At 37.9% G+C, this 11958-nt stretch overlaps 1 protein-coding gene across 1 annotated transcript in view; it reads left to right on the top strand.

The window, feature by feature from the left end:
- The first annotated feature begins 287 nt into the window (after nucleotides 1–287).
- Nucleotides 288–11958, top strand: part of LOC105482228 (clavesin 1) — a 206633-nt gene continuing 194962 nt past the window's right edge. The window contains exon 1 of the mRNA XM_011742236.3: nucleotides 288–470. The gene's annotated coding sequence lies outside the window, so the exon portion shown is untranslated. The remainder of the gene's footprint in view (nucleotides 471–11958) is intronic.

Below are 11958 nucleotides of genomic sequence, written 5' to 3'. Positions count from 1 at the left end.
TCATCCTTTTTCCCCATAGATTTGTGATACTTTCTTATCTGTCAGATTTACACACACACACACACACACACACACACACACACATCTGCTTTTGTGCTTTCATTAATCCGTTTGAAATATTCTATTTTTAACTTTGTGTGGGGAGTGATGGCGCCGGTACTTTTTGTCCCAGGTGTTAACAAAATTACCAAAAATTATTGGTACTTCTCAACGGAACCAGGGAGGGTTGTGGTACGGAGGCATTTAGGACCCAGGGGAAAGCTAGGCTCGCTATAGAAGGACAGAGAATCGGGCGCACACGCCTCCTACCAAAAATCACAGCCCCGTGTGGAGCTCGAGCTCTCATTCACAGCTTTCTAGAGAAATCTGAGCCCGAACCTGCCAGAATAGGGGATCTCACCCACCCAGTTCAGCAGCGAGGACACCTGCAGAAATACATTCCCAAAGCAAGGCTGGGCGGCCGTGTGAAGGTATTTGTTGCCTTTTTTCTCCCCTCTGTATTTGCAGAGCCTCCCCGCCTTTCCCCCGCTCTTGCGATGCCATGGCTGCGGCGTTTCAGCACTTCGGTATGTGGACAGCTCCCATCTGCAATCCCTCTGCACTCCATCCCTCGCGCACCGCACCCCGCTCCCCGCCGCCTCCGCGGTCCATCCTCCTCCCGGCGCCCGCTCAGCCTGCGCCCCCTTACACATCAGCACCCCCATCTCCACCATCACCGTCATCATAGCCACCATCACCAGCGCCGTAACTATAGTCACACAACTGTGTCTTGCCACTTAGACAAAGCCCGAGGTCCTCAGGGTAGAGGGAAAGAGCTCAAGTTGACAGGCATAGGAAGGAAAGTTCAGGTGAACAAACCCCTGAAAACAAAGAGAGACGCCTGTTTGCGAGAAAGGGAAAGTGAAGGCAGGAGGGAGAGACCCCAGGCACGGGGACAGATGGGGCACTTGCCAGACACCAGCAGTTAGCCAGCTGCCTTTCAGCAGATTAGGGTCTGTTTAGTTGAGGAAATTAACATGGCCTAGGGCATAATGTGATTCCAGAAAAATAGAAATGTAAGCTCAACCGGTTTCTGCTTTTCCAATGGAGAATCACCAGGAAGCAGGGTGGGGGTGACTGATGACTCATATTCACCCACACGTCCGTTTCCTTTCCTAAGTGTTTAAACGCAGAAACTCTAGAATTAAGTTTTTTCTTCTGTTTTTACTAAAATGTTTTGCAAAATCGGGACCCCAGAGATTAATTCAGGCCAGAATAAAAATAAAAATGATGGTAATGATTGTAACTTAAGAAAGGGGGCTCTCATTCGAATGAACTATTTGTTCCAATGTTTCTTCCTGTCTACTTATTTCATTTCTATTTCAAATCTTAAACCTCTCTTTGGAGCAAAGAAAATAGATCCCTTGCCCAAATGGCCAAAGTAGTAATGATATTCAGACCAGATGGCCTTGCTTTGTTCATCATCAGTCAAGGACTGGCTCAGATTTGGAAGGCTAGATTTTTGTGTGCTTTCTCAGTAATCAGGTGATAACACCATTTTCCTATAATAGTAAAGGGTAATAGAGTGCAAAAATTGAAAAGGCATTTTATGTAACTCCGTTCTGCCAGGCTCTGCTTTTAGAGTGCTATCATTTTCTATCTCGGCTGAAGGGAAGTTGGAACATCTTTCAAATGTCTGATTAATTTGAACCTGAAAGTCTAAGCCCAAGTCATAGTCCTTATTTGATCTAGCCAGGATCATCTGTTTTATAAGAGCTAAAAAACACCAGAAAATAAGTGCCTGAGCCTGTCATAAATAAAAATATTTTGCTGGGTGCTCATTTAATTGACTTTTACTGAACAGTAAAGCATTGGAATTTTTTGACAAGTGTTTTTAATGAAATTAACATCTTAATTAAAAATGAGATCATTTAAATGGGAATAATAGGTCACATGTGACAAGAAAGTTTAAAACAGAGCACAGAAAAGCTTGATTTTAAAATTGCCCTTGTGTATTTATTCTGTCTCTTAAAGACAGTGAAGGAAGTTTCATCTAAACCAGCTTGCTCACCATTAGAGGCATTGTTGAGAATAAAGACAGTCACAAATACGTATCTTCCTGAAGAAGTTCTGAGGAAAATTCATACTTAATTCACTTTTAGAATGAGAAATAGTAGCATTGCATCAAAAGTTAATTACTGCCACTAATTATATAGATATGATTCCACCTGCCTCTAAAATTCATTCACTTTTGGATCCCAAGCAAGAAAACTTGCAAAATATGTGGTGAAATGGATTTTATAGAAGAAGAAAATTTGATCATCCACATAATGTCCTTGGTTTGGTAATATCCACAGTAACCAAAATCTCTTAAAAGTCCCTGAGAAAGGAGATTCTTAAAATTCTCTTTTCTGTCTGCAAAGAATGGTTCAGCTCAGACAATTTTTAAAAGTGTACATATTGCCAATTCTAGCTGCTTCACACCAGAAATGCAGGCCAGGAATCCAGTGCCTCTAGAGCTTCTGTCTTCCTGTGTTTAATACAATCGCCTGGGGCTGGGGAAATTTTAAAACAATGCTGCTTCAGTGAGATTTACAGGCATCTGTCTGTAAGCAATGACTTTTCTTGACTGAAATGTTATGCTGAGCTTATTGATTTTTATAGAATGACAGTATCCTGGCTTTCTTACTTAAATCTTTTCTATTGAGAGCTATTTCGCCTTTAAAAATATTTTCAATAACAGAAATTACTCATTTTTATAATGGATTTAAAGGTGAAGAGAAAATGTTTTCCAGCAGTGTCATCATATATTTTTGTAGACATGCTCATAGAAGAGTGTCTCATTTAGAATCATGGAGTAGACAGCTGGAAGGTCTTTCATTTCCCAAAAGGCAAAATCTCGAACTTTTCAGAACTGGTGGTGTCTGCTCACTTCCGAAGGTTTTACAAAGAGAGGCACTTTATTATCCCTTAGAAGTGTTTTCACAACTTTACATACTCCCTGATAGCAGAGCCTTCCATCCTTAGTAAATGGATCCAGGCTGACTTTGATCTTCTCTAGTGTCCCTGTTACACAGTGACTCAGACAGAGGAGGCAGCACAGCAGAATGAGTATACAAAATATGAAGCTTGACTATATCCAATCAGTACAGAAATATGTCCTCAACATTGCCAAGAGAGACCTTCTTTTCAGTCTTCTCCCAAATATTGCTTGTTTTGACTGTTGTTAATTTTATCCAGATATCACCAGAATAAAGTTGTTTCAAAAGAAGGTCCACAGTCTGAATTTTGACAAGTCTGCAACCTGTAACTGATGTATGTCTCTTTATTGAAACTCATGTTTAATTACCAATCTAAGTTTCTCTTAGTTTAAGGGAAGTTTATACTCTTTTGCTTGATTCTTTATGGATTGAAAATGAACTGGCTAAACATCCCCTGCCCCATAAAAAGCTTTCATTTGTTGAGATAATAAGTTCATTTTTCTTCCCTATCTCCGATGCCTCCCACAGCCCTTTATTATACCTTCTCAGGTCAGGTTGCCCTAGGCTCTGTCCCTTTATGCACCTGTTCTGTGACAGGGAGTATCCGAGAAAGTTTCCCGTGTGGTAGACTAATTTCCTGTGAGCTTTTGTGCTTCCTAATTTCTGAGCCAGCATAAATTTCTCCACATGTGTTTGAGATGATCTGCTCTTGTTTCCAGGATGCTTTTCGCCAAATCTCCTGTTCCTAAATATTGTGCAGACCACTTATGACTCCTTTTCTATCTATACTCCTTAAAATAGTATCAAAGGTCTTAGGCAAAGTTTCATATATTTATGTTTGTCACTTACATAGCTTATTCAATGTTCACTATTTTATAGTTTTGGAGGAAGTAGGAGGGAAGTTATGGGCCTGGGAATAGCATGGTGCAGGGGGGCATGTTAAATTACAGGATCTACACATAAAAAGTTTCTTAATGTGTGGTTAAATTAAAACAAAATAAACAAAACTCGTGAGATCGCTCTCTCTTTCCTTTTTTCTCTTTTTCCCTCCTCCTTTCCCTCCCTCTCTCTAAATTTCCCTGCCTTCCTCCCTTCCTTCTTTTGTGGTTGATATATAGAGCATGCAAACATAGTGAGAGTAATTAACTGGGTGATCTGATAAACTATTATGAGTGCCATTGCTCCATAGGTAAAGAACACATTGCGGGGACTTTTATGTTCCTCTCGGACAGTGCAGTAGCGCTGTCCACAGACAGCGTGAGTTCTGGCCTCAGAGGCAATTAATCTACCCCTCTACCCCTCTGGGTCATTATAAATCCTCTAGACCAGCTTTTCTCAAACATTAATTTGCATGCAAATTGCCTGGGGATTCTGTTACCTGTTTGGCAGGTCTAGGTAAGAACTGACATGCTGCGTCACTAACAAGTTCCTAGGTTCTGCTGCCACGGCTGATGCATGGACCACTCTTTGAGAAGCAAGAACAAAGAAAAGTTTTCTTTTTTAACATTCTCACTTTTATGTCTGACTATTAAATAATAACACTTATTCTAAAACAAAACAAAAACCACCCCATGTTCTGAAGCAATAAGAGCTCAGAAATTCTATTTCTAATTGAGGAGAAAGTTATAAAAATAGCCTCTTTCCTCCCACCTCACCCTTAAGCATGCTGCTGTGTTTTACTTTTCCCAGGCAGTTTTCTTAGCTGTGATTCCTACTGCTGCCATTGTCTGTGCAGTCACATCCAGAAGAAGGTTCACAGTTACATGGATCTCCTGGGAAAACATTTAGTGGAAAAGGGGGCAAATAGAGTTAATGACTGTTTTGGGGTGAGTCCTACCTTTCTTGTCTTCTTTTAGGTCCTCTTCCTTAAAAAAGAGAGTCTATTCTTACAGAAATAATCTTTCCCTTTGAAGACAGAAGGGTCAAGGTTTTTGTTTGTTTGTTTGTTTTCCTTTCTCTTCCCATTGATACCCCTAGGAAGCACAAATTGGGGTATCAACTGCCAATGACTTCTTATGGGGATAGTTGAATAGCCTATGAAACATTCCAGTCTAATATCCTATGGCTCAACAACCATTTCCCTAAATATTATCTTTGTTTAAGATACATTGAGGTGTAAGGTAAATGCTACTTCAATTAAAGACTTTTTCTACCAAACACAGTGAGGAGGAACAAAAATCTCATACTTTCTCTATAAGTTGGCTTTCCCCTCAACTCCTTGCATTATTTACCCCAAAGAAAACTGCAAAATGATGCTAGAATCATCTGTCACATAGGTCTATCTTCCCTGAGTTGGAGTCTATTCTAATTCTGACCTGGCATCTATTTTGTTTACAAAAGTTTTCAGTGTCTCTACTCTGATGGAGCTCATTCCAATCTACTTTTAACATTTCTTAAGAGCAGGAACAAATGGGAGCAAATGTTTGTGTGCTTTTTTGCTGTTTTAAAGGGAGCCAAGGGAGTCTACACAATTAGTATTTATGTGGCAAGAGTTAGTCCTAGGCTAGGAATAAGCTAAAGGTGGTGAAAAGTGTTCTGTGTAGCACGGGCTAAATTCTGGTCACACCACGCTTTCAGATAATTCAGAGTCTCCTCTCTATCCTTGCAGACTACTCATCCTGCCCCTAGTACAGATAGTTTATATCCGTAAGTTGGCTAATATTTAAAGAAAGTCAATGAATTCGGGGTCACTTTGTTACCCACAGGTCTGATGTTCCATAGCCAGTACTTATGCAGAAGTCCTACAAACCATAATGGCCAATCTGAAAATTCATCCATCAGAAAAAAGACTCTTTCTGGTCAGTACCATGGAACATGTAATCAGCCAGCCTCTGAGATTTAAGTATAGGCTAAATAGGCTGTAAGGGAGTGTATTATCTTTCAAGAAAGATTTCAAATAGAGTTACACTTAAAAAGAAAGATTTTTTGGTCACTATGATTTTCAGTTTGGGTTTAGATATATCAGCAGCATCTATTTTTATTTCATTCAGCATAAAAATTCCTTTTGATATTTCCAGGTAAAAATGCATATTCAATTAAAAAATTTGAAGTAAGGTTTTAGCAAGGTAAAGAGCGATAAGGGTTAACCCAATTCAATACATATTAAAAATCTGGAAACATAAATTCATACATACCAATGGGTGAGGTAGTTGGTTAGACTTTCATGTACAAAGTGTTGTCACCAGTATTAATTTTTCATCTTTTTCTTGTAAAAGAAACCCACAAAACAAATATGGCTGTAGTTTCTTATTTTATATTTGTATTAATTTAAATTTATACGTATTTAAAATTGTTCTTTGTATTACTAAGAACACCCAGAAGCCATGCAAATTTGAGGTGTTATTCAGCAGTTATTGATGTTCTTATATTACAAATAATATTTAGGCTTTACAGATCTTATTTTTCTGATCGTGACAACAATATTCTCTTTCTTCCCCAAATTTGGGCAATATTACAACATCCCTTAAATGATGTCCTTTAGGACTGACAGGGTATGGATGTGTGTCTATTATGTGAGTGTAGTTGAGTGTGAGGGCACTGGTACTCAGAGTGATGTTAAAGAAGGCACCTACTTGGAGAGCAGAGTCTTGGATAAAATGTGGGTAAAGTAGGTTTGAGTGCAAATCTTTGTTCTTTCAGCCATATCTAAATCTCAGATTCATCTTTTCATCTAATAGTAATAACCTAACTTTAAGGATTGGTGTGGAAATTAGACTATATAATATCAAATACCTTGGCACCTAATAAGTACTCTATGAATATTTGTTGGTTTTCCAACTTGAAGACTAGCTCATTATCTGACTTAGCTGTTATGTACCCCGAATATGTACCCGAATACAGCATAATTGCAATATCAACAAGAATTTACAGTTAAAGTAAAGTAGATCTTTTCCTTTTACAAGCACTTTTACCAACATTATTTCACAGAATTTTACCTCAGCACTTCCCAAGGAATTATCTTTCTTCTGTCTATTGCAGGATCATTGTAACAAAGAAAAAATAACTGATATAAAATGCTTCGAAACACTACATACACACATACATATACATATTTTTAGATAAGACATTGCTAATATTATTTTGACTTTTTCCTGATGTATTGTATGTGTTTCTGAAGATTATAACAAAATAAATAAATGAGAATAATAGATCATAAAATTACCAAATTGATTTCATTTGAATTATCATACTTTTCTGAAAGTATTTTTATGCTTAAATTCTTTGATTTTAAAGAGTACAGTGTATGTTTGTAGATGCACTTTCTTAAGACTAAATTCTGTATGAGGAAGTACAAAAAGATTTGTTTCTAATGGAAACTTGAGATGAAATATAAAACTAGAATCTACAGATAACATTATTTTAAATATCATAGTATGGATACTCCTCTTTTCTCCCTCTCATACAAAAATATCATTACCTAATTTTCTAGTTCACTGGAAAAGTGTGGACTGGAGTGAAAGGAGGTATTCCCCACCTTGGCCTTCCCAGAGAAAGTTTGCGAATTACTCTCCATGCATTTGAAATGGTGTCTAAATACGGAATCATTTGGGACTAAACCACATTGCAGGGAGATGGCCTCTGAGGCTTAAATGAATCTGCCTAAAGTGGCCTGTTTTATCATCAAGCACATTTCAATGCTGATACCATGCTTGGCACTCTGCTGGGCATGGCAATCAATCCTTCCAACAGAATGACAAGATCTGTTATCTTTGATCTGTCATTTTTGCCAAAGGAAAATACCTAAAGGAAGAGCAAAAATTAGTGATTGCTGCAAATGGCATAGACAGCTAGATTTTGAACAGCACCAGTCATCTTCCAATGAAGGAAGGAGGAAAAGATGGCAACTGGACATCTGTAAGGCGGAGTATTAAGCCACCCAAGAAAATCTATTCATCCATTGGCATATTTACGCTCATAGAATGGTAAGTTTGAAAGGAATTTTAGGGAACCAGAGTGAGGTTCTGAAACTTGCAGATGGTCACATAGGTCTTAAATCATAAATAATAAAATCTCTCTGCTACACATAAGAGAGGACAGCATAACAGTAAAGAGCATGGTTTCAGAGAAAGATCACTTTTGGCTGAATCCAGTTTCTGCCTCTTAGTGTCTGTATAATTTGGGGCAGTCATTTAACCTTTCTGTGCCTTAGTTTCCTCATTTGAAAAATGAGGACAATAATATACTCATTTCATACAGTTGTTCCAAGGATTAAATACTGTAGCCTATAAAAAGAGAGTCTGCAAATGCCTAGAACATAATAAATAGCTATAATATATAATATAAATTATTATTATTAATACTACCAGCAGAGAAAACCATTTCTACTTCTTCATGTGATACAAGTTCAATGTATCCATTTATAATTTGGAAAAGTTGAATGAGAACCAAGTCCTTTATGTGAACAAAAGATTATAGTCAAACGAAGATGCTATATCCTGGTGAACATTCTTCATATAGCCTTTCTAGTGCCTTAAATACTATCAATTGAAGTTGTTATTTAAGTAGCAGTCTATTCAGACTTCTGATATGAAGAATTTGCCTTTAACGGGAAATATCTATGTTATCATAAGTTATGAAACCCAGTGACCCTGGCTTGAGTGTTCTCCCCAGAAGCTTCTACTGTATGCTGAGCACAGAATAAAGATATAGATTGAAGAAAATTTCTTTCGGATATTATAGATTGCAGGCAAAGCTATATGTGGAAGCAGGCCATGAAAAATGCAACCTCAACTTTCCTTTTGAACCCATAGTAATTTATCTCAGAGACAATGTTGAGTTCCCTGAACTGTAAGGTAAGTCACTTGCCCCAAGCCTTAAATCTTCTGTAAGGAATAAGTCATTGCTGTGCCTTGTGCTTTAAGCACTGTGCTCCATGGGTTGGAACTGTGAACATTACCTGGCATACTTTAGGGAGGTGAGAATCTGAAGCACAATGTGGTTAGGCTAAATTCTCCAGGAAAAAAAATACTTTGTAGATGAGGAATCATCAACGTTAATCAATCAGTCACAACATCCCATTTAAGGATAAACTGTCCTGGAGGTACTGAAACACTTATTCACTCATTCAAACATTTTGACTACTTTCTTTATTCATGTATTATAGGCCTATTTACTGAGCATCTACTTCATGGCAGGCACTGTGCTAGGCACTGAGGATGTGGTGGTGAATGCAATGAAGTCACTCTGCTCGTGGAGCTGACCCTCTTTTGGCCACACCCTGTATCAGTGATACACAGATGAATTAAATCCAGGCCTTCTCTGTAAGGTGTTCCGGATAAAGAGAGAGAAAGGAAAATGGCAACAGAATGTGGCGTGGTCAGGGGTGTGGGACTACTGTGACCTCTGAAGGCCAGGAAGGGTTTCCTGGAGAAATGAGTTTCAAATTTACTTCTGAAGGGCAAAGAAGAGTCAATCAGTGGTTATTCTAGGCAGAGAGAGAGAGCAGCTTTTACCAAGGCACACAAAGGTGGGAAGAAACTGCCGATGGCTGCATGGTCAGACAATAAATCTGGAGAGTTATAAAGAGACCAGCAGATGAAAGGTCTTGAAATCATGTTGCATAGTTTTATACTTTATCCTAGGACAACTAGATGCTAATGATGGATGTTAATCAAGGAGTGACATAAGCATATTTCAACTGTAATGCAGAGAATGGGTTGAAATGCAGAGAATGGACTGGCAGCAAGCATACCAATAGGGAGAATGTCACAGGACTGAACAGATGAGTAGTGATGCAGTCTAAACAAAGACAGTGATCATGGGGATGGAAATAACTGGGCAAATTTGAAAAATATTATGGAAGTAATTGCCTGGTAGCAGGCGGTAAGAGAGAGGGTGGAATAATAGTTGACTCCCAGGTTTCTAGCATGGGAAACTGCATAGAAGATGATGTCATTCACTAAGAGACAAAGGCAGAGGAGCAAATTCAGGATAAGGAACTATGATTAGTTTAGTTTTGAACATAATGAGTTTGTGTTGTCTGTGAGTCAAATAAGTGGAGATGTTCAGTTGTAGAATGTGCAGCCTGAAGATCTGAAGGGAGCTATGGACTGATGTTGTAGATAGCAGATCATGGGGTCAGGATCTTGGAAAACACTAGCATTGAAGATGTGAGCACAGAAGGAGAAGATAGAGCAGAGAGGGATAAAGGGCTAGGTGACAAATCAAGGGTAAATGGAGTTACAGAAAAGAATGGGAAAGTGGGAGAAGAAGGTCTAAGAAAGATGATGTATTCAGCATTGAATATTGAGAAAGCTCACCTACAGTAGGTGCTGAAGTTTGTTTGTTGGACGTAGTAACAAAAATGACATTCACTAGTAGAGTGACCATCTGTCTGAATTTACTTGGAACCTGTTGTTCTAGCATCATTATTATTAACACACTGTAGTGCCTAAGTTTGGATAATAAGTTATATCATCATCCGTGTCATTGATCAGTGTGAATAGTTTCAGCAGCATGTAAAAGATAGATTGCAATGAGTGTAGGGAAGAACTGGAGAAGGAAGACACTAGGTGAGGCCATTTTCTGAAACGGCTGTTGGAGAAGGAATTTTAATATCAGGTGGCCATTGAACTAGACAGATTTTCAAATTTCTTCCAATTCTGGGAAGAGTTTGTAGTACTATTTTCCTTTATTGTTATGAGTCCTCAAAATTAGTGAGAAGTAAGACTCTTTTGTTTCTTACAGAACATCACAGAGCTAAATTTGATTTTCTTACAAGTTATTTTACAAAGCCAATATTTTATAAATGAAATTATTTTTATTATTCTATTGTCTTGAAAATGAATACCAGTTACTTAAACTGTCTTTTATCTCCTCCATATCCAAAGACATATAAAGTAGAAATAAGTGAGCTGATTGTCTCTCTTAAGAAATTACTGTTAGTCCTAAATTAAGCAGAGCAATCAGCATTTAAGTAATTTTGTATGATAAACCATTACCAATAATGATTAGATTGGGAGTCAATATTCTGCCTCTTATTGCAGATAAGATTGACATAAGAAAGCTAGGAAAAATAAATGCCTTTAAGTTTATTTATACTTTGTGTGTCTTCTGATTTTTGGAACTTCCAGATTAGACCAAACAGATGGCTGCAAGAGTTTAAGCATTTATATTTAAAATAAGATACAAACAGTATGGGTGTTCCTCTGTATACCATTTTGGTGGAGAAATCATAAAGGATGTATGTGAGGGGCTTAAAATATCATAAGTAAAACAGCATCTTAGGAAAACAGGCAGGTTATATACAATGGAAGGATTTTTAATCCTATATGGATATTGGGTTGGGTAGAGAGCCAATCAAGAATCTCAAGTCCCTCTGCTTTCGTAGTTAAAAGAATGACAAATGCAAATAATAAAGCCATTTGCGAATGTCCCTGTAAGCCTCCTTGCCCATCGTTGAATTTGTTATTGGAGGTCAAGTTTCCAGCCATAAGCTCGTTCCCATCCCGACTCTTCACGTATACTGGTGGAGGACTCCTGTGAGTCATGAACACTGGTAGGGTTAAAATAGGGGAAGTTTTTTATAGTTAAGATGCAAATGACTGGCTTTAAGAAAGTGGGGGAAGGGGTATTTCTGTGAAAGATACTTCTGCTTGAGAAAAGAGACCAATGGGAAGCATTAAATTGTACCATAGCTATAATTTCTCTTCCATATCTAGGCCTGTGAGTGGTCCCATAAAGCATGCTGTCACAGAGAAGTATCCTTCTCTCCTCTCACTGTTTCTTAAGGTAATTAATAAAAGTGCATGCTTTTGCTAATCTGATCAAGCACTATTAAGTTAACTAGTCAATAGAACTAAAATGTTCCCAAACATATTTCAAATATTTGCATATTAGATATTCAAGTTGTCTATAATCAACTTATGCTCAATACCCCATTTATCATTTGTTCTTTGGACACCTAATCTAATCAGGCCCACAGCCTAATATACTATTTTTCTATCTAAGTTCCAATTAATTTGCCCAGACTTTCTTTGTATCATCTCTCTTTTGTTTC

This window comes from Macaca nemestrina, chromosome 8 (assembly GCF_043159975.1).
Source record: "Macaca nemestrina isolate mMacNem1 chromosome 8, mMacNem.hap1, whole genome shotgun sequence".
NCBI classification, from domain to species: domain Eukaryota; kingdom Metazoa; phylum Chordata; class Mammalia; order Primates; family Cercopithecidae; genus Macaca; species Macaca nemestrina.
This window is presented reverse-complemented; position numbering and strand designations above follow the sequence as displayed.